This window comes from Hordeum vulgare, chromosome 6H, assembly GCF_904849725.1.
Source record: "Hordeum vulgare subsp. vulgare chromosome 6H, MorexV3_pseudomolecules_assembly, whole genome shotgun sequence".
Lineage (NCBI taxonomy): Eukaryota > Viridiplantae > Streptophyta > Magnoliopsida > Poales > Poaceae > Hordeum > Hordeum vulgare.
In genome coordinates, this window is record NC_058523.1 from 373,736,715 (window position 1) to 373,759,702 (window position 22,988).

A 22,988-nucleotide genomic window follows, 5' to 3' on the forward strand; every position below is an offset into this window, starting at 1 on the left:
ACCTCGGACTTCTCCATGGCGATGGATTGCTGCTTGAAGAAGAACAAGTTGCGCCAGAGATTGATGCGGGGCTCGATCCCCACAAAGCCCTCGCACAGGATCACAAAGGCCGACAGCTGCAGAATGGCGTTCGGCGCCAGGTGATGCGGCTGCAGGCCAAAGAAGCGAAGCCACTCGGAGAAGAAGGCGCTAGCCGGAAGCCCGAAGCCCCGGTAGAAGTGCTTGTTGAAGACCATGACCTCTCCCACGGCAGGTGTGGGAGCGGTCTCGGTGCCGGGGATTCGCACCAGCACCTGGGAGGCTGGGGCAGCAGCCGGTGATGACGGAGCGCCTCGATGTGGCCTTCGCAGATCTCGCTGCCCAGCCAGGCTCCCTGCAATGAGGTCTTCTGCGACGAAGACTTTTTTGAGCTGGAGCCGCCGGCCATGGGTGCAGGCAGCTAAACTCGAAAGTACTGGTGGCTCTACGGCGACGAAGGTGAGGAAGACGAAGAGGGCGAGCTCTTTCTCTCTGGGCTCAGGGAGGAAGAGAGCGTCGATGTGGGGCGAGAAGGGGGGCGAATGGACTCCTCGGAACCCCTGCATCCCATTTAAACCCCCACGAAGCGTCGTGGGGAGGGGATCCGGTGCGCACGGGACCCCCACTAACCCCGTGTATTACGGGCGGTAACGCTTCCCTAAGCCCAACCGTCGCGGAGTAAATCCGCAAAGGATCTCTCGCGCGGAGGCCGAGGGGGCGTCGTGGCGGGACCCAGGGCCCAGGCCCGCTCCCGTCACCAGTAATCATCATCATTACGTCAGGTTGGGCCTGGCACGTGGCATCTTCCGGGCGACCTACAACAAAGTCGAGGCGTCGCTTCGAAGCCAGCTGGTTTCGGAGCCGGCGCTCCCCGTCACGAATGGCGGCAGAAATACCAAGACAAATCTTCAAGTCGGTGAGGCCGCCCGCCCGCAGACGGCAGGCCTCTCCAGCTTCGGGGACTACTGTCGGGGGGATAACCCTGGGGTAGGCTCATCAAGCCTGCTCCTTCATCTCCTGCCCAAAGGATATGAACAAACACAGTTTCCAAGGCCCAAGTCTTCTGGCCGGCTAGGCCGCGCCTACCGGCTGGAGGATGAGGCGGCCATCTCTCTGGCCGGCCAGGAAACCCCTACCGGCTAGAGTCGAGACGGTTACCTCTTCCTGATCGGCTTGGTCAGGCCAGCCGGCTAGGAACGAGGCGGCCGTGCCCAAGCCGGCTAGCCAAGTAGGCTAGCCAGTCGGGGATCACAAGTCACATCAGATCGTAGGTCAGGATGAGACCTTGCGATTAAAGGTAGCTACGTGTCATCAAAGGTACTAGATCAGAGTGTCTGGCAGGTACGAGCGTCGGCGGCCACGCCGCTGACCTACCCTGGCTCTGATCCATCACCTAGCATAGTGTCGGGCCGTCACACTCCCACTCCATTACTGCACTCGGCGTGGGGAACTGTGGAGGCGGTCGTACTACCTGCCCGCGATGAGTCTCGTTGGACGACGCTCGACGTACAGAGCGTGCTCGGCGTCAACCTTACGCGAGAGTTTCATTGGCAAGCCGGCGGGTCCCACAGCCAATCGAGACCATGCAGCCGGCGGGCCCCTCAAGCGACAAGACAAGACTCTCGTGGGGCCCTGGTGAGCCGGCGAGGCTGCCAGCCGGGTCCCACTATAACATCCCAATTTTCCTAATTGGGAATGTTTTACATTGTAGCTAAGCATCTATGCATATTGATTTAAATAAAGTTTGCATTTGAATTCTTTCGACTTTTGCTTTTGCATTTATATTTTTCTTCACATGAGAAATGCCGGGAAATAATCTCTTGCACGCAAGAGAGAGAGAGGAGGAAAATGACCCTCCAAAATGTGAGGCATCTCTGAAATATTTGGAGCCAAGAAAGCCAAAGTTTTATCGTGAAAATAATTGCCAAAAAGAAATAAAGCATTTAGGGGATTTTCTGGAAGACAATTTTTTTCAAAGTTTTTATTTTTTTCCTTGGAAAAATGTTAATCGAGTAGAGGATATTTTTCTGAAATTTTTGGTACATAATACCCTATATTAATTACTTTTGTTCATTGCCTGTTTATTTGTTTTAGTTTCTGTTTCTGAAAGAAGACTAAAACAGGAAACGTTTTTTTTAAAGGAAACCGCCGCGGACGGCATTTAAGAGTTGGGCCGAATCCCTTAAGGCCCGGGACCGAGATCCTTTCGGATCGGTCACCGATCCACCTCGCCCCTCCTTTCTTTCTCTCTGTCGCTCGGCCCCGCGCCCGATCTTCTCTCCCCCTCGGTCTCCTTCCTTCTCCCCCCACGAGCTCCTTCCTTTCCATGGCACGAGCTGCTGCCACGCCGGGATCCGCTCGGATCCGCGAGCCCCTTCCCTCCCGAGGCCCCCTCTCCCCCTATAAATACCCCCACCGCACGCCGCACCCCGTTCCCCACCTCGCCCCGCCGTCTCACCGCCCCAAACCGCCCTGCTGCGCCTCGCCGGAGTCGGCCACCACCCAAAGCCCCGAGCTTCCCCTGCTCGCCCGACGCCCCCCCCCCCCTCGCCTTGCCGTCGCCGCCAGAAGACGCGGGACCTTCGCCGCCGCCTCCCCAAGCCTTCGGCCGCCGTTGGGACTCACCGGAGCCACCTCCCCAACCTCCACCACCTTCTATCGCCGCCTCAGGCACTACCGGAGTTCATCTCCACCACGGTGAGCACCCCACCCCTCCTCCACCGTTAGATCAGGAACCAACGCGCTAGATTAGAAGTTAGGTACCCCTTCGGTTTTTAAATAAAAACCCGAACGGTTTTCTCACCACTTTTTTTTAGCCGTAGATTTTCTTAAGTTTCGGCCGTTTGCTCATTATACCCGCAGCACGCACACCCGCAGCAAATCAGTGAGCGCCACGTGTACCCCCTGTCCGTTAGCATCTTTTTTTCTGTTTAGTTCCAAAACAGAAAAGTTTCAATTTTGTTTTGAGCATAGCTTTTGATCCCGAAGTCCAATGAGGTTGATTCTTTTTCCAGTAGATCCCAATTTTTCTGTAGTTTTTGAAAACATATAATTTGTCTATGTTTGAAATTTTCAAATTTGAATTAGATCAGATTTAGTTTAAAGCTTGTTTTGCTTATTCCAGGAGTTTAAAAAATGATTTTGAGTTGATTCTTTTTGCTACTGCTTCCTAGTGATTATATCTTACTGTGGTATAAGTTTCAAATTTTTTCAAATATTTTCTACTTGGGGTTTTAACAGAAACAACTTTCTGCCTTAGTGACGTGTAGTAAATTCTTTCACTTAGGCCATAGCAACCCTTTACTTGTGATGTTATTTTTACTTGTTGTTTGATTGTAGTGCTTATGGTGTGTATTTGTTTGTATCGGTAGATCACCCGGAGTGCGAAGCTTGTTACTTAGAAGCGCTCGATCAAGACAACTATCATCAAGGCAAGTCATTTTGATCATACTATTTCCTATGTTTTTCGATGCATGGTAGTTTCACCTTTCTTTGCCCAATTGCATGCTGCTTAGGTACTTGGAAATTTTAGTATAGGTTGTAGTATCATGTGGTAGGCACACAACAACCCCGATACTTGGCCCCGGGACGACAAATTTCATATTGCTATGCTTGAGTAGACGGGATTTCGGTTGAGTGCATAACACGAGTGATGCGAGGTTGATTAAATAATCAAGACCGGTTAAGACAAGATTTTCAAGACCTCGGATGCAATGCAACTCTGGGTGAAGGACGGTTGATCGGCTCCCTGGAGAAACCAGTGGATGACCCGGGATACTGGAGACGGCCATGACATCTTGCGGAAAGCTTCACCCAGGCTCGAAGAGACGGACGGAGGCTTCAAGACCCAAGGCTTACCTGCAGAGCCACAAGTCATTATGGGCTCTGGCTTGGTTGGACAACGCGGTGACTCTGGACAGGCGGTGCTAGCAGATGTAGAAGAACGGTAGGAATGGATGGGCACCGGCAGGGATTCAGAGGGACCCGTTGAAAGACCATGTTTTGATCATCCGGTCTTCAAACACCCTGAAGTGCGAGGACATACACGGAGGTGATCAAATCTTGTGGGGAACGTGTGCAAAACTCTGCAGAGTGCCCAACCTAATCGATTAGCCGTGTCCACGGTCATGGACAACTTGAGCCGAAGGCATTGAAATTCCCCGGAACTCCCGACACAACTTAATAATGATGTGGGTATTAACAACAACTCGAGTACGAGAATTGGTTGGCGGAACCATCTCGTTATCAACAAACAATGTAGTAATATTTTGCTTCCAGCCCCTCTTGTTGTAGGATAAAATTGGCTTTATGCAAAACTTGTAGCCCCACCTGCCAAATATGCATGTAGAGATAGTTGATTATTATTTTTACCCCTCTCTTTGATGACTTGCCGGCATATTCCATATGCTGACCTACACGGCTGCAACGTATCGTGTTGCAGAGTACTTTTCCAACCAGGAGTGAGGCTACGATCAACGCTCAACGACATGCCCTGGAGTCGGATGGACTCGTCTACCTGATACTTCCGCTAGTCTTCGTTAGATATCTCATGAGATGGCCTTCAGCCACTTTATTGTAATCCATTATTGTAATAAAGTACTCGTTATGAGATTTCGATTAATAAAGCTGTGTGATTGAACTCTTGATATATACATTGATGTACTGAGTGTGTACCAGCATGATCTTGGGATGGTACGGAAACACCAGAGGCTTGACTCGTCTTGAGTCGGGTCACTACAGAAATGGTATTCAGAGCTCACGCTGACCGTAGGACGTAACCTCTAGGAATGGAAAAGCCTTAGGAAGAAAACTATTTTCTTATGTCTATAAATCCTCTATTTCCTCTTCTGATCATTTCTGGCTTCTCTCCGATTCTCCAATGTCTTAGATGGCCACCTTCATCCCCGTTAAGTTCACAGAGTTTTGCCAGCCCAACGCCACTATGCCTTTCGGAAAGGAGCTGGTACAGATCACCAAGGACTTGAGGATTGCTCTGCCGACTATCACAGGGAAGCCGACTTTGTCTTACCCGGAGGATTCACGCTACAGGATCGAGGTGCACGTTCCCGGAACGACATTTGAGCCGCGCACTGAGCCGGTGGATTTCAAGTTCATCGCACCCAACTGGATTCTCGGAAGGGACATGGCGGTCGATTGTGCACTCGGACGTATCAAGGAAGTGTACAGAGGCTGCCCTATTTCACCGGACCTATTCATGGTATCCTGGAGAAGAGAAGACGGAGAAATCATCTCAAGCAAGACCAAGGACGCTCTCCTGTCCTATGCCCAGACCTTGGAGAAACACAGCGGGACTCTGGAGCATCGTGTGATCAAGGACGCCAGGAAGATCAAGCAATTGTCGCTCCGCGAACTCGAACTCGAAGAAGCAGCCTGGGAAGCTCACTATGAGCACGAACTGGGGGTGAAGGACTTTCTGGAGAGGATCGAGAAGCTGAAGACTCGAGTTGCATACCTGGAGGAGGAACTGGACATGGGCGAGAACCTTCATCCCGAAGGTGACGTAGCCCCCTTGATCAGCAATGACGAGGACTATGAAGAAAGCTCCACCGAAGGACCCACCACCATGCTTTTGCGAGGAGGACACTTAGACTAGACCCCCAAATTTATTTTATCGTTAAACGCTTAGGCCGATGTTTAGGATTATCGAATTTTGTATCCCCGTGTGAACCTTTGTGATGGTATTGAATAAAATGTGTGATGTGATACTTGTTTGTTGCATTTCATATGGGTAGTGTAATTACTCTTAGACCATTGTTCTATGCTAATCTCACCCATCTACAAACATCAGACGCCTCCGAGACGTGCCCCTACCTCCAACTTTCCGCCGGAACTCACCCAGTTGATTCAGCAACAGAACACCCTGATGCAGCTGATCATCCAGAACCAGAACAATAACAACAACCATCATCCACCCCAGGCCGACAATCTCACCCGTTTCCTGAGGTTGAACCCTCCGACTTTCTCCAGCAGCATTGAGCCCATTGTGGCAGATGATTGGCTCCGCAAGATGGAGCGTGAACTTATTACTGCTGGTTGTACTGAAGCTGAGAAGGTGCGCTTTGCCGCGCATCAACTTGAAGGCCCTGCAGCTGCATGGTGGGAGAACTACACCACCACATACCCCATTGCTGGAGTCACTTGGGAGCAGTTCAAGCAAGCCTTCCGCACCGCACATGTCTCAGCTGGTGCAATGATCCTGAAGAAGCGTGAGTTTCGCAACTTACGCCAGGGAAATCGCTCTGTGGCTCAGTATGTCGATGAATTCAGCATGCTCGCCCGTTATGCACCTGGAGATGTGGCCGATGATGCGGCTAAGCAGGAAAAGTTCTTGGAGGGACTCAATGATGAGCTGAGCATTCAGCTGACTGTAGCCACCTTCAACAACTACCAGGAGTTGGTAGATAAGGCCCTCATCTTGGAGGGGAAACACCAGCAGATGGAGAACCGTAAGCGGAAGTATGGAAATGGAAAGTTCAACTCCGGCACTCAGCAGAAGCCTCGCTACACCCCCTATTCAGGGAATACCGGGATTGGTTCCGGTAAGTTTGGAGGACACGTCCAGCATAACCACCCAGTGCACAACCATGGAGGCCACAACCATGGAGGAAATGGGAACCACCGCAACAATAGCAACTTCAAGAATGGCGGTACTGGCACTCAGCATCATTCAGCTCCAGCTCAGAAGAATCTGAATCATATCACCTGCTTCAAGTGTCAAAATACGGGACACTATGCCACTGAATGTCCCCAGAACAAGCAGGGAAATGGAAACGTGCAGCAAAGAAGCCCAATCCTTTTCCTCGAGCTCAGGTGAATCACATTGATGTTGAAGAGGTCTATGATCACCCCGATACTGTGGTTGGTAAGTTTTTGCTAAATTCGCGTCCAGTATTGGTACTTTTTGATTCTGGTGCAACGCATTCATTCATATCAAGGGTAGTTGTGGAAAAGTATAGTTTGCCAACTAGAACCCTCAGCCAGCTTATTAAGGTCAGTTCCCCAGGAGGCATGATGACAGCCGGGATAGGATGCCATGCTTTGAGTCTCAACATCGGGAACCATAATTTTCCCACCGACCTCATCGTATTAGAGTCCTAGGGATTGGATGTAATCCTAGGCATGGATTGGTTGGCCAAGTATGAAGGGAATATTGATTGTGCCCTTAAGTCTACTTTGCTCACCACCCCCGAGCAAAAGCGGATTAAGTACGTGTCTCAGCGCCCGACACAGAGTAAACGAGTAAACTCTCTCACAGGAGTAGTCCAGGAGGAAGTACCGATTGTACAGGAGTACCCAGATGTATTTCCGGAGGAATTACCGGGCATGCCACCTGATAGAGAGATTGAGTTCTTGATTGAGCTATTACCCGGAACAGCCCTGATATCCAAGAGACCCTATCGGATGCCCGCAAATGAGTTGGTAGAAATCAAGAAGCAAATTAAGGAGTTGTTGGACAAAGGGTATATTCGCCCAAGTTCTTCGCCTTGGGGAGCCCCAGTGCTCTTGGTTGAAAAGAAGGATAAGTCCTTGAGAATGGTTGTCGATTATCGTGCATTGAACGAGGTGACCATCAAGAACAAGTACCCCTTGCTGATGATCAATGATCTGTTTGATCAGTTAGTTGGAGCCCGAATATTCTCCAAGATCGATCTTCGATCCAGGTATCATCAGTTGAAGATTCGTGAACAGGATACACCCAAGACAGCCTTCACCACTCGGTACGGCTTGTATAAGTACACGGTCATGTCATTTGGACAGACTAATGCTCCGGCATATTTTATGAATCTGATGAACAAGGTATTTATGGAATACTTGGACAAGTTTGTCGTGGTGTTCATCGATGACATACTGATATTCTCCAAGAACGAGGAGGAACACAAGGAACATCTGCGTCTAGTTCTGGAGAAACTTCGAGAGCATAAGTTGTATGCAAAGTTTAGCAAATGTGAGTTTTGGTTGAAGGGAGTCGGATTCCTCGGACACGTCATCTCAGGATAGGAATAGCAGTGGACCCTGCCAAGGTCGCAGCAGTCACCGAATGGGTAGCACCCACTTCAGTCAAGGAGATCCACAGTTTCCTCGGACTTGCCGGATATTACCGGAGGTTCATTGAGAATTTCTCAAAGATCGCCAAGCCCATGACAGAGTTGTTGAAGAAGGAGTCCAAGTATGTTTGGACTGAGGATTGTGAAACCAGTTTTCAAGAGTTGAAGAAACGTCTGGTTACAGCCCCAGTGCTAATATTGCCGAACATTCGAAAGGATTTCCAGGTTTACTGTGACGCTTCTCGTCAAGGACTCGGAGGAGTGCTCATGCAAGAAGGTAAAGTTGTAGCCTATGCATCCAGACAGCTCAGACCCCATGAGTTGAATTATGCCACGCATGACTTGGAACTAGCAGCCGTAGTGCACGCTCTCAAGACCTGGAGACATTTCCTGATCGGAAATAGTTGTGATGTTTACACTGATCACAAGAGCCTGAAATATATCTTCACGCAGAAGGAGTTGAACCTCAGACAGAGGCGATGGCTAGAATTGATCAAGGACTATGACATGAGATTGCATTATCACCCAGGCAAGGCAAATGTTGTAGCCGATGCGTTGGGTCGCAAGAGTTATGTGAACACACTCATAGCAGGAGGGTTACCCCAGGAGTTAGCCGATGATCTCCGAGAGCTCAAATTAGAAATAGTTCCAAGAGGATTTGTTGCCACACTAGAAATTTAGTCCACTTTGACGGAAAAGATCCGCGAAGCACAGAAATCAGACAAGGAGATAGCTGAAATTAAGCAGAAAATGAAAGACGGGAAGGCTAAAGGTTTTCGTGAGGATGAACACGGAACTTTATGGTTTGAGGATCGCATTTATGTGCCCAATGATCCCGAACTCAGGAAGCTGATACTTCAGGAGGCCCATGATTCCCCGTACTCGATACACCCCGGCAACACCAAGATGTATCTGGATCTGAAAGAAAGTTTCTGGTGGACAGGAATGAAGAAAGACATTGCCGAATTCGTAGCAATATGCGATGTTTGTCAGCGAGTAAAAGCCGAGCATCAGAAGCCAGCAGGTTTGCTCCAACCTCTGCCGATACCCGAGTGGAAATGGGAAAAGCTTGGTATGGACTTCATCACAGGATTACCCAGGGCCCGTTCTGGCTATGATTCTATTTGGGTTGTGGTCGATCGTTTGACCAAGGTAGCTCACTTCATTCCTGTGAAGACTACTTACACGAGTGCCAAGCTGGCCAAGATATATATGACCAGGATCGTATGTCTGCACGGAGTACCGAAGAGCATTGTGTCAGATAGAGGGACTCAGTTCACATCAAAATTGTGGCACCAACTGCATGAAACCTTAGGAACGAGATTGGAGTTCAGTACAGCTTTTCACCCACAGACAGATGGACAGACCAAGAGAGTCAATCAGATTCTGGAGGACATGTTGAGAGCTTGCGCACTAGACTATGGGTCTAGTTGGGATGACAATTTGCCTTATGCCGAGTTCTCTTACAACAACAGCTACCAGACCAGTCTGAAGATGGCCCCTTTCGAAGCTCTATACGGAAGGAGGTGCAGAACACCGTTGATGTGGGATGGAGTTGGAGACCGACAACTTTTTGGTCCCGACCTTATCCGAGATTCTAAAGAGAAGGTCAAGCTAATTCGTGACCGACTCAAGATAGCTCAGTCCAGGCAGAAAAGTTATGCTGACAGCAAACGCAAGGAAGTAACCTACGAAGTGGGAGACCGAGCATATCTTCGGGTGTCTCCACTCCGAGGAATCAAGAGATTTGGTGTGAAAGGAAAGTTAGCACCCCGATTCATTGGCCCCTACAAAATTCTTGAACATAGAGGCGAAGTTGCATATAAACTGGAACTGCCGGAAGGATTGTCCGGAGTTCATGATGTCTTCCATGTTTCCCAGTTGAAGAAATGCCACGCTGAGATGGCCGATGTTCCGTTGAGAGATACAGTGCCCCTAGAGGCCATACAGCTTGACAGTGATCTGACGTATGAGGAGAAACCCGTCAGGATTCTCGAGACTGCCAACAGAGTTACCCGCAGCAAGATCATCAAGTTCTGCAAGGTGTTGTGGAGCCACCACACCGAGGAAGAAGCCACCTGGGAACGAGAAGAGGATCTTCGTCGAGACCACCCGCACCTATTTTCTAGCCAACCCGAATCTCGAGGGCGAGATTCATCTTAAGGTGGGTAGGTTTGTAACATCCCAATTTTCCTAATTGGGAATGTTTTACATTGTAGCTAAGCATCTATGCATATTGATTTAAATAAAGTTTGCATTTGAATTCTTTCGACTTTTGCTTTTGCATTTATATTTTTCTTCACACGAGAAATGCCGGGAAATAATCTCTTGCATGCAAGAGAGGGAGAGGAGGAAAATTACCCTCCAAAATGTGAGGCATCTCTGAAATATTTGGAGCCAAGAAAGCCAAAGTTTTATCGTGAAAATAATTGCCAAAAAGAAATAAAGCATTTAGGGGATTTTCTGAAAGACATTTTTTTTAAGTTTTTATTTTTGCCTTGGAAAAATGTTAATCGAGTACAGGATATTTTTCTGAAATTTTTGGTACATAATACCCTATATTAATTAGTTTTGTTCGTTGCCTTTTTATTTGTTTTAGTTTCTGTTTCTGAAAAAAGACTAAAACAGGAAACGTTTTTTTTTTAAGGAAACCGCCGCGGGCGGCATTTAAGAGTTGGGCCGAATCCCTTAAGGCCCGGGACCGAGACCCTTTCAGATCGGTCACCGATCCACCTCGCCCCTCCTTTCTTTCTCTCTGTCGCTGGGCCCCGCGCCCGATCTTCTCTCCCCCTCGGTCTCCTTCCTTCTCCCCCCACGAGCTCCTTCCTTTCCATGGCACGAGCTGCTGCCACGCCGGGATCCGCTCGGATTCGCGAGCCCCTTCCCTCCCGAGGCCCCCTCTCCCCCTATAAATACCCCCACCGCACGCCGCACCCCGTTTCCCACCTCACCCCGCCGTCTCGCCGCCCCAAACCACCCTGTTGCGCCTCGCCGGAGTCGGCCACCACCCGAAGCCCCGAGCTTCCCCTGCTCGCCCGACGCCCCCCCCCGCCTTGCCGTCGCCGCCAGAAGACGCGAGACCTTCGCCGCCGCCTCCCCAAGCCTTCGGCCGCCGTTGGGACTCACCGAAGCCACCTCCCCAACATCCACCACCTTCGGCCGCCGCCTCAGGCACTGCCGGAGTTCATCTCCACCACGGTGAGCACCCCACCCCTCCTCCACCGTTAGATCAGGAACCAACGCGCTAGATTAGAAGTTAGGTACCCCTTCGGTTTTTAAATAAAAACCCGAACGGTTTTCTGCCCCACTTATTTTTAGCCGTAGATTTTCTTAAGTTTCGGCCGTTTGCTCATTATACCCGCAGCACACACCCCCACAGCAAATCAGTGAGCGCCACGTGTACCCCGTGTCCGTTAGCATCTGTTTTCTTTTTTTTCTGTTTAGTTCCAAAAACAGAAAAGTTTCAATTTTGTTTTGAGCATAGCTTTTGATCCCAAAGTCCAATGAGGTTGATTCTTTTTACAGTAGATCCCAATTTTTCTGTAGTTTTTAAAAACATATAAGTTGTCTATGTTTGAAATTTCAAATTTGAATTAGATCATATTTCGTTTAAAGCTTGTTTTTCTTATTCCAGGAGTTTAAAAAATGATTTTGAGTTGATTCTCTTTGCTACTACTTCCTAGTGATTATATCTTACTGTGGTATAAGTTTCAAAAAAATTCAAATATTTCTTACTTGGGGTTTTAACAGAAACAAGTTTCTGCCTTAGTGACGTGTAGTAAATTCTTTCACTTAGGCCATAGCAACTCTTTACTTGTGATGTTATTTTTACTTGTTGTTTGATTGTAGTGCTTATGGTGTGTATTTGTTTGTATCGGTAGATCACCCGGAGTGTGAAGCTTGTTACTTAGAAGCGCTCGATCAAGACAACTATCATCAAGGCAAGTCATTTTGATCATACTATTTCCTATGTTTTTCGATGCATGGTTGTTTCACCTTTCTTTGCCCAATTGCATGCTGCTTAGGTACTTGGAAATTTTAGTATAGGTTGTAGTATCATGTGGTAGGCACACAACAACCCCGATACTTGGCCCCGGGACGACAAATTTCATATTGCTATGCTTGAGTAGACGGGATTTCGGTTGAGTGCATAACACGAGTGATGCGAGGTTGATTAAATAATCAAGACCACTTAAGACAAGATTTTCAAGACCTCGGATGCAATGCAACTCTGGGTGAAGGAAGGTTGATCGGCTCCCTGGAGAAACCAGTGGATGACCCGGGATGCTGGAGACGGCCATGACATCTTGCGGAAAGCTTCACCCAGGCTCGAAGAGACGGGCAGAGGCTTCAAGACCCAAGGCTTACCTGCAGAGCCACAAGTCATTATGGGCTCTGGCTTGGTTGGACAACGCGGCGACTCTGAACAGGCGGTGCTAGCAGATGTAGAAGAACGGTAGGAATGGATGGGCTTTGGCTTGGTTGGACAACGTATCATGTTGCAGAGTACTTTTCCGACCAGGAGTGAGGCTACGATCAACGCTCAGCGACATACCCTGGAGTCGGATGGACTCGTCTACCTGATGCTTCCGCTAGTCTTCGTTAGATATCTCATGAGATGGCCTTCAGCCACGTTATTGTAATCCATTATTGTAATAAAGTAATCGTTATGAGATTTCGATTAATAAAGCTGTGTGATTGAACTCTTGATATATACATTGATGTACTGAGTGTGTACCAGCATGATCTTGGGATGGTACGGAAACACCAGAGGCTTGACTCGTCTTGAGTCAGGTCGCTACACCCACTCTTGTACCCTTTATCCATATTGTAGGCCGGTGGGTTCGTCTATAAAACCCCCCGGTCAGCCTCCATGCAGGGGGACGGTCGAACAACACTTCACACCCACCAACCCCATAGAGAGAGGCAGAGACGAGCCAGCTGCTCCCCTCTTCCTCCTCCCAACACAGCTCCAGGAGCAACATTGTAATCCATTCATACGCATCAAACACTCCGGCGGGACTAGGGGTCTTATCTCTACGGAGAGCCCTGAACCTGGGTACATCGTGCATTCCATGCTTGTACCAACCTCGTTCCCAGCGCCCTCCTTTGTCCCTTCGGTTTTCACCGACTTTAACCTACCCATGGCATATGTTGTGAGTATTCGCCGACACTAGGGCATATTTCCAACAGTCTCCCACTTGCACTAGAGTCAATAATCTAATCCTCACATCGCTATGTGATTTACATTGTTATGAATCTAACACCCATACAGTTCTGGTGTTGATCATGCTTCGCTCGTGGAAGTGGTTTAGTCAACGGATCTGCTACATTCAGATTCGTGTGCACTTTGCAAATATTTACGTCCTCTCCTTCGACGTAGTCGCGGATGAGGTTGAAGCATCGTTTGATGTGTCTGGTCTCCTTGTGAGACCTTGGTTCCTTTGCTAAAGCAATGGCACTAGTGTTGTCATAGAACAGAGTTATTGGGTTGAGTGCGCCTGGCACAACTCCAAGATCCGTCATGAGCTGCTTCATCCAGACGCCCTCCTTAGCTTCCTCCGAGGCAGCCATGTACTCCGCTTCACATATAGAATCTGCTACGACGCTTTGCTTAGAACTGCACCAGCTTACCGCACCCCCATTAAGAATGAATACGTATCCGGTTGAGACTTAGAGTCATTCGGATCAGTGTCAAAGCTTGCGTCGAAGTAACCCTTTACGACGAGCTCTTCATCACCTCCATAAACGAGAAACATTTCCTTAGTCCTTTTCAGGTACTTCAGAATATTCTTGACCGCCGTCCAGTGATCCACTCCTGGATTTCTTTGAAACCTGCCTGCCATACTTATTGCCAACATGACGTCCAGTCTAGTGCACAACATTGCATACATGATAGAACCTGTGGCTGAAGCATAGGGGACGGTACTCATCTGTTCTCTATCTTCCACGGTGTACCGTTCTCTATCTTCCGCAGTTGCTGGGCACTGAGTCTTACTCAATTTTATACCTTGTAACACTGACAAGAACCCCTTCTTGGACTGTTCCATTTTGAACTTCTTCAAAACTTTATCAAGGTATGTGCTTTGTGAAAGTCCTATCAGGCGCCTCGATCTATCCCTATAGATCTTAATGCCTAGAATGTAAGCAGCTTCTCCTAGGTCCTTCATTGAGAAACTTTTAATAAAGTAATCCTTTACGCTCTCCAAAAACTCCATGTTGTTTCCAATCAGCAATATGTCATCCACATATAATATTAGAAACGGCACAAAGCTCCCAGTCACTTTCTTGTAAATACAAGATTCTCGAACCACTTGTATAAACCCAAATGCTTTGATCACCTCATCAAAGCGCTTATTCCAACTCCGAGATGCTTCCACCAGTCCATAAATGGATTGCTGGAGCTTGCACACTTTGTTAGCATTCTTTGGTTCGACAAAACCTTCGGGTTGCATCATATACAACACTTCCTTAAGAAAATCAGTAAGGAATGTCGTTTTGACATCCATCCGCCAGATTTCCTAATCGAAATATGCAGCTATTGCTAACATGATCCGGACGGACTTAAGCATCGCTACTGGTGAGAATGTCTCATTGTAGTCAACTCCTTGAACTTGTGAACAACCCTTTGCCACAAGTTGAGCTTTATAAACGGTCACATTACCGTCCGCGTCCGTCTTCTTCTTAAAGATCCATTTGTTCTGAATATCCTTGCGGCCTTCGGGTAATACTTCCAAAGTCCACACTTTGTTTTCGTACATAGATCCTATCTCGGACTTCATGGCCTCCGGCCATTTGTTGGAATCCGGGCCCACCATTGCTTCTTCATAATTCGCAGGTTCATTGTTGTCTAACAACATGATTGATAAGGAGGATTACCGTACCACTCAGGAGCAGTACGTGATCTTGTCGACCTGCGACGTCCAGTAGGAACTTGATCTGAAGTTTCATGATCATCATCATTAACTTCCTCCTCAACCGGTGTCGCTTCGACACAGGTTCCCCCTGCCCTGCGCCACCATCTCGAGGGATTAGAGGTTCGACAACCTCATCAAGTTATATCTTCCTCCCACTCAATTCTTTTGAGAGAAACTCCTTCTCAAGAAAAGCTACATTCTTAGCAACAAACACTTTGCCCTCGGATTTGAGATAGAAGGTGTACACAACTGTCTCCTTTGGGTAACCTATGAAGACACACTTTTCCGCTCTGGGTTCCAGCTTTTCAGGCTCAAGCTTTTTGACATAAGCATCACATCCCCAAACTTTAAGAAACAACAACTTTGGTCTCTTGCCATACCACAACTCGTATGGTGTCGTCTCAATGGATTTTGATGGTGCCCTATTTAAAGTGAATGCAGCTGTCTCTAATGCATAACCCCAGAACGATAATGGCAAATCGGTAAGAGACATCATAGATCGCACCATTTCTAACAAAGTACGATTACAACGTTCAGACACACCATTACGATGTGGTGTTCCAGGCGGTGTTAACTGTGAAATGATTCCCCATTGTCTCAAGTGAGCACCAAACTCGAAACTCAGATATTCACCCCCACAATCAGAACGTACGAACTTGATCTTCTTGTTATGATGATTTTCAACTTCACTCTGAAATTGCTTGAACTTCTCAAACGTTTCAGACTTGTGCTTCATCAAGTAGATATATCCATACCAACTCAAATCGTCACTGAAGGTGAGAAAGTAACGATATCCACCGCGCGCCTCCACACTCATCGGACCGCACACATCGGTATGTATGATCTCCAACAAGTCACTCGCACGCTCCATTGTTCCAGAGAACGGAGTCTTAGTCATCTTGCCCATGAGGCATGGTTCGCACGTGTCAAGTGATTCAAAATCAACTGACTCCAAAAGCCCATCGGAATGGAGTTTCTTCATGCGCTTTACACCAATATGACCTAAGCGACGGTGCCATGAAAACATGGTGCTATTATTGTTAACTATACATCTTTTGGTCTCAATGTTATGTATATGTGTATCATTACTATCAAGATTCAATATGAACAATCCTCTCGCATTGGGTGCATGACCATAAAAGATGTTACTCATAGAAATAGAACAACCATTATTCTCTCACTTAATCGAGTAACCATCTCGCAATAAACAAGATCCAGATATAATGTTCATGCTTAACTCACGCACGAAATAACGATTATTTAAGTTCATAACTAATCCTCATGGTAACTGAAGTGAGACCGTGCCGACGGCGATTGCATCCACCTTGGAACCATTTCCCACGCGCATCGTCACTTCATCCTTCGCCAGCCTTCGTTTATTCCGCAGTTCCTACTTCGAGTTGCAAATATGAGCAACAGAACCGGTATCAAATACGCACGCACTACTACGAGAGTTGGTTAAGTACACATCAATAACATGTATATCAAATATACCTGATTTTTCTTTGGCCGCCTTCTTATCACCCAAATACTTGGGGCAGTTGCGCTTCCAGTGACCCATTCCCTTCCAATAATAACACTCTCTTTCTGGCTTAGGTCCAACCTTGGGTTTCTTCGTCGGATTGGCAATAGGCTTGCCGCTCTTCTTGGAGTTACCCTTCTTGCCTTTGTCATTTCTCTTGAAACAAGTGGTCTTATTGACCATCAACACTTGATGCTCTTTCCGAAGTTCTGACTCTGCCACTTTCAGCATCGCGAATAACTCGTTGGGTAACTTGTTCATCCCTTGCATGTTATAGTTCAACACAAAGCTCTTATAGCAAGGTGGCACTGATTGAAGAATTCTATCAGTGATAGCCTCTTGCGGGAGTTCAATCCCCACCTCAGCTAGACGGTTTGAGTACCCAGACATTTTGAGCACATGTTCACTGACAGACGGATTCTCCTCCATCTTGCAAGCATAGAATTTATCAGAGGTCTCATACCTCTCGATCCGGGCGTTCTTCTGAAAGATAAACTTAAACTCCTAGAACATCTCATATGCTCCATGACGCTCAAAGCGACGTTGAAGTCCCGGTTCTAAGCCATACAAGATTGCACATTGAACTACTAAGTAGTCCTCCTTACGTGTTAACCAGGCGTTCAAAACATCTTGGTTAGACGTAGCGGGTGGTTCATCTCCTACCGCTGCATTAAGGACATAATCCTTCTTCCCAGCTTGCACGAGCATCTTTAGATTACGATCCCAGTCTACAAAGTTGCTTCCATCATCTTTCAACTTAGCTTTCTCCAGGAACGTATTGAAATTCAGGGTTGCTACTGCGTGAGTCGTTGATCTACAACATAAAATATTGCAAAGTGGACTTAGACTATGTTTAAGATAATTAGAGTTTAACTAATCAAATTATTGATAAACTACCACTCAAAAAGTACATCTCTCTAGGCATTTGAGTGGTACATGATCCAAATCCACTAACTCAAGTCCGATCATCACGTGAGTTGAGAATAGTTTCAGTGGTAAGCATCTCTATGCTAATCATATCAACTATACGATTCATGCTCGACCTTTCGGTCTCTTGTGTTCCAAGGCCATGTCTGCACATGCTAGGCTCGTCAAGTTTAACCCGAGTGTTCTGCGTGTGCAACTGTTTTGCACCCGTTGTATGTGAACGTTGAGTCTATCACGATCATCACGTGGTGTTTCGAAACGACGAACTGTCGCAGCGGTGCATGCTATCCCACAGACAACAGCGCCAGAAGTTGACACGTTGACAGAGGCTGGGCTTGAGTTGGTTCTTCCCTTCAAGAGGGAAGGGTGATGCAGCACAATAGCAGTAAGTATTTCCCTCAGTTTGAGAACCAAGGTATCGATCCAGAAGGAGGGTCTCGTCAAGTTCAGAGTACATGCGCAAACACAAACAAGCTTGCACCCAACGCTTCAAAGGGGTTGTCAATCCCTTCAAGATTGTTTGCAAAGTGAGATCTGAAGGCGGAAAGTGCAATGAAGTAAAAAGTGTAAGGCTGAAAATATGGTGTGGAGTAGACCCCGGGGGCCATAGTGTTCACTAGAGGCTTCTCTCAAAATAGCAAGTATTACCGTGGGTGAACAAATTACTGTCAAGCAATTGATAGAACCGCGCAAAGTCATGACGATATCTAAGGCAATGATCATGCATATAGGCATCACGTCCGAGACAAGTAGACATATACTTTCTGTATCTACTACTATTACTCCACACATCGACCGCTATCCAGCATGCATCTAGTGTATTGAGTTCATGACGAACACAGTAACGCTTTAAGCAAGATGACATGATGTAGAAGGATAATCTCAAATCAAGGATGAAAACCCCATCTTTTTACCCTTGATGGCAACAACATGATGCGTGCCTCGCTACCCCTTCTGTCACTGGGTGAGGTCACCGCATGGTATGAACCCAAAACCAAGCACATCTTCCATTGCAAGAATCATAGATCTAGTTGGCCAGACAAAACCCACAACTCGAAGAGAATTACAAGGATATGAAATCATGCATAAGAGAGATCAGAAGAAACTCAAATAAGATTCATAGATAATCTGATCATAAATCCACAATTCATCGGATCTCGACAAACACACCGCAAAAGAAGATTACATCGGATATATCTCCATGAAGATCATGGAGAACTTTGTATTGAAGATCCAAGAGAGAGAAGAAGCCATCTAGTTACTAGTTATGGACCCGTAGGTCTATGGTGAACTACTCACACATCATCGGAGAGGTCATAGTGTCGATGAAGAAGCCCTCCGTATTCGAATCCCCCCTCCGGCAGGGCACCAGGACGTGCCCCAGATGGGATCTTGCGGAGACAGAATCTTGGGGCGGCGGAAAAGCGATTGCAATGATCTCCTGATTTTTCTGGAATTTATGGGATTATATAGTCGGAAGATCTAGGTCAGGGGACCTCCAGGGAGCCCCCAAGCCTGGATGGTGCGGCCCCCCTAGCCGCGGGGTGGGGGCTTGTGGGGCCCCTGGAGCTCCTATGGCTTGGCTCCCAAGTTCTCCGATCTTCTTCCGTTCCAAAAAAATCTTTTCGGGGATTTTCTTCGTTTTGGACTCCGTTTCAAAATCTCCTCTGAAAGGGGTCAAAAACATGGAAAAAAACAGGAACTGGCACTTGGCACTGAGTTAATAAGTTAGTCCTAGAAAATAAATAAAAAGCATGCAAAACATCCAAAGTTTGACAGGATAATAGCATGAAACCATCAAAAATTATAGATACGTTGGAGACGTAACAAGCATCCCCAAGCTTAACTCGTGCTCGTCCTCGAGTAGGGAAGTGATAAAGAATGAATTTTGATGTGGAATGCTACCTAGCATAGTTGTACTTTGTAACTTCTTTCACGTGGCATGAATGTTCAGATCCGTAAGATTCAAAACAATAGTTTGCTATTGACATGAAAACAGTAATACTTCAAGCAAACTAGCAAAGTAATCATGAACTTTCAAAATAACAAGGCCAAAGAAAGTTATCCCTACAAAATCATATAGTCTGGCTATGCTCCATCATCCTCACACAACTAATGTAAATCATGCACAGCCCCGGAATTGACCAAGTAATTGTTTTCGCACTCTTACTTTCTCAAAACTTTTATAACTATCACGCAATACATGAGCGCGAGCCATGGATATAGCACTATAGGTGGAATAGAGTGTGGTAGTGGTTGTGAGAAAAAAAGGAGGAGATGGTCACACTGACTCGACGTATCAATAGGTTATGAAGATGCCCATTAATAGATATCAATGTGAATGAGTAGGGATTGCCATACAAGAGATGCAGTAGAGCTATAAGTATGTGAAAGCTCAAGAGGAAAACTAGTGGGTGTGCATACAACTTGCTTGCTCACGAAGACCTAGGGCAATTTTGAGGAAGCCCATCATTGGAATATACAAGCCAAGTTATAAAACGAAGATTCCCACTAGCATATGGTAGTGACAAAACAAGAAGCTCTCAATCATGAAGAACATGGTGCTAACATGAAGCACAAGTGTGGAGAAAGATAGTAGCATTGTCCCTCTCTCTTTTTCTCTATTTTTTATTTGGGCTCTTAGGCCTCTTTTTTTCTTTTCTTTTCTCTCCTTTTTTTGTTTTTGGGCTCTTTGGCCTCTCTTTTTTTAATTTCCTCACATGGGACAATGCTCTAATAATGATGATCACACTTTTATTTACTCACAACTCAAAGATCACAATGATGATGACTCCATAGGAAATGCCTCCGGCAGTGTACCAGGATGTGCAACGATCTAGCATGGCGTATGATGTTGAAACGTCTCGCTAGCTATCTTACGATCATGCAATGGCAATATGAGAGTGACGGCACAAGTCATGAGACGGAACGGTGGGAGTTGCATGGCAATATATCTCGAAATGGCTATGAAAATGCCATAGTAGGTAGGTATGGTGGCTGTTTTGAGAAAGGAATTTGGTGGGTTTGTGCACCGGCGAGAATTGCGCGGCACTTGACAGGCTATCAATGGTGGAAGGTGAAAGTGCATCTATACCATGGGCTCACATTAGTCATGAAGAACTCACATACTTATTGCAAAAGTTTTTATTAGTAATCAAAACAAAGTGCTAAACGGATACTCCGAGGGGAAGGGTTGGTAGGTGTAAACCATCGTGCGATCCCGACCTCAACACAAAGGATGACAATCAATAGATCAATTATGCTCCGACTTCCTAACATAGCGGTTCACCATACGTGCATGCTATGGGAATCACTAACTCCAACACAAGTATCTCTAGATTCACAGCACCCTACTAACATAACTCTCAATATTATCGAATCCACGTCTCAAAACTAATTTAGAGGAATCGAAACTTCTCTTTCTACTCAATGCACATGAAGATGGAGGTTTTTGCACCCTCTTTGGGTACCTATCACATTTGGGACTACTTTCATAGCATAAGCCAACTACCAAATCATGCAGCGCCGTGCTCTAAAGATATAAGTGAAGCACAAGCGCAAAATTATCTAGCTCAAAAGATATAAGTGAAGCACTAGAGAAAAAGTATCTAGCTCAAAAGATATAAGTGAAGCACTAGAGCAAAAGTATCTAGCTCAAAAGATATAAGTGAAGCACTATGAGCATGCTAGCAAAATCACGATGAGTGCATGTCTCTCTCTCTCAAAAAGGTGTGCAGCAAGGATGATTGTGACACAACAAAAATAAAAGACTCCTAAGATACAAGACGCTCCAAGCAAAACACATATCATGTGGTGAATAAAAATATAGCTCCAAGTAATGTTACCGATGGATTGAAGACGAAAGAGGGGTTGCCTTCCCGGGGCATCCCCAAGCTTAGGATTTTTGGTGTCCTTGAATTTGGGGCGCCTTGGGCATCCCCAAGCTTGAGCTCTTTCCACTCCTTATCTCTTTGTCCATGAGAACATCACCCAAAACTTGAAAACTTCACAACACAAAACTTAAACAGAAACTTGTGATAACATTAGTACAAGAAAACAAACCACCACTTCTTTTGGTACTGTAGCAAACTTGAATTCCATCTATATTGATGATGGGCTACTGTATTCTCACTTTCCCATGGCTAGTACCCCCGATACTAACCATAGTTTCATCAAAAGAAGCAACCAACTCAACAAAAACAGAATCTGTCAAAAACAGACCAGTCTGTAGCAATCTGTATACTTCATATACTTTTGGTACCTCAAAAATCTGAAACTGTACGACAGCCTTGGTAAAAAACATATCAATCAGAAGCAAAAAGAATCAATTTAAAATCTCTTTCTGAATAAAAATTAAAAATCATCTCGTGAGCGAAAAGTTTCTGTCTTTTTCCAGCAGGATCAAACAACCATTACCGAGACTAGTCATAAAGGCTTTGCTTGGCTCAAACACAAAAAGAAACACAAAAAACACAATCACAATAGAATTGTGAAAGTGTGGACGCAACAAAACAGAAGGAAAAAGATAAATTCATTAGGTTGCCTCCCAACAAGCGCTATTGTTTAACGCCCTTAGCTAGGCATAGAAGCGATAGAATCACGTATCGTTGTCTTTGGTTCTCAAACCATAATTGGCCCTCATTATGAATTCATAAGGCAATCTTATTTTATTTCTAGGAAAGTGTTACATGCCATTCCTTAAAGGAAATTTAAATCTAATATTCCCTTCCTTCATATTGATGATAGCACCAATAGTCCTTAGGAAAGGTCTACCAAGAATAATAGGGCATGTAGGATTGCAATCAATGTCAAGCACAATGAAATCCACGGGTACATAGTTCCTATTTGCAATAATAAGAACATCATTGATCCTTCCCATGGGTTTCTTGATAGTAGAATCACCAAGATGCAAATTAAGAGAACACTCTTCAATCTCATTAAAACCCACAACATCACATAAAGACTTTGGAATCGCAGAAATACTAGCACCCAAATCACACAAAGCATTGCACTCATAGTTTTTTATTTTGATTTTGATGGTAGGTTCCCACTCATCATGAAGCTTTCTAGGAATAGAGACTTCCAATTCAAGTTTCTCTTCAAGAGCTTTTATCATAGCTTCGACGATATGATCGGTAAAGGCTTTGTTTTGGCTATAAGCGTGTGGAGAGTTCAACATGGATTGCATCAAAGAAATGCATTCAATAAAGGAGCAACTATCATAATTGAATTCCTTGAAATCCACGGTAGTAATTTCATTACTACTCAAAGTTTTAACGTCTTCTACTCCACTTTTAATGCTTTTAGCATCAAGATAGATGGACTCCGAATCATTGGGGCACTTTTCAACCAAAGTGGATTCATATCCAGCCCCATAATCATTAGGTTTGACACAAGAAAACAAAGATTCAATGGGAGTCACACCAAGCACTTTAAGATCTTCGTGATTCTCATCGAGAGAACACGCCTTTTTAAGACATTCATGCCTAGCACGAATTTGGGCGGTTCTTTCTTGGCTCTCAATCATGGAAACATGCA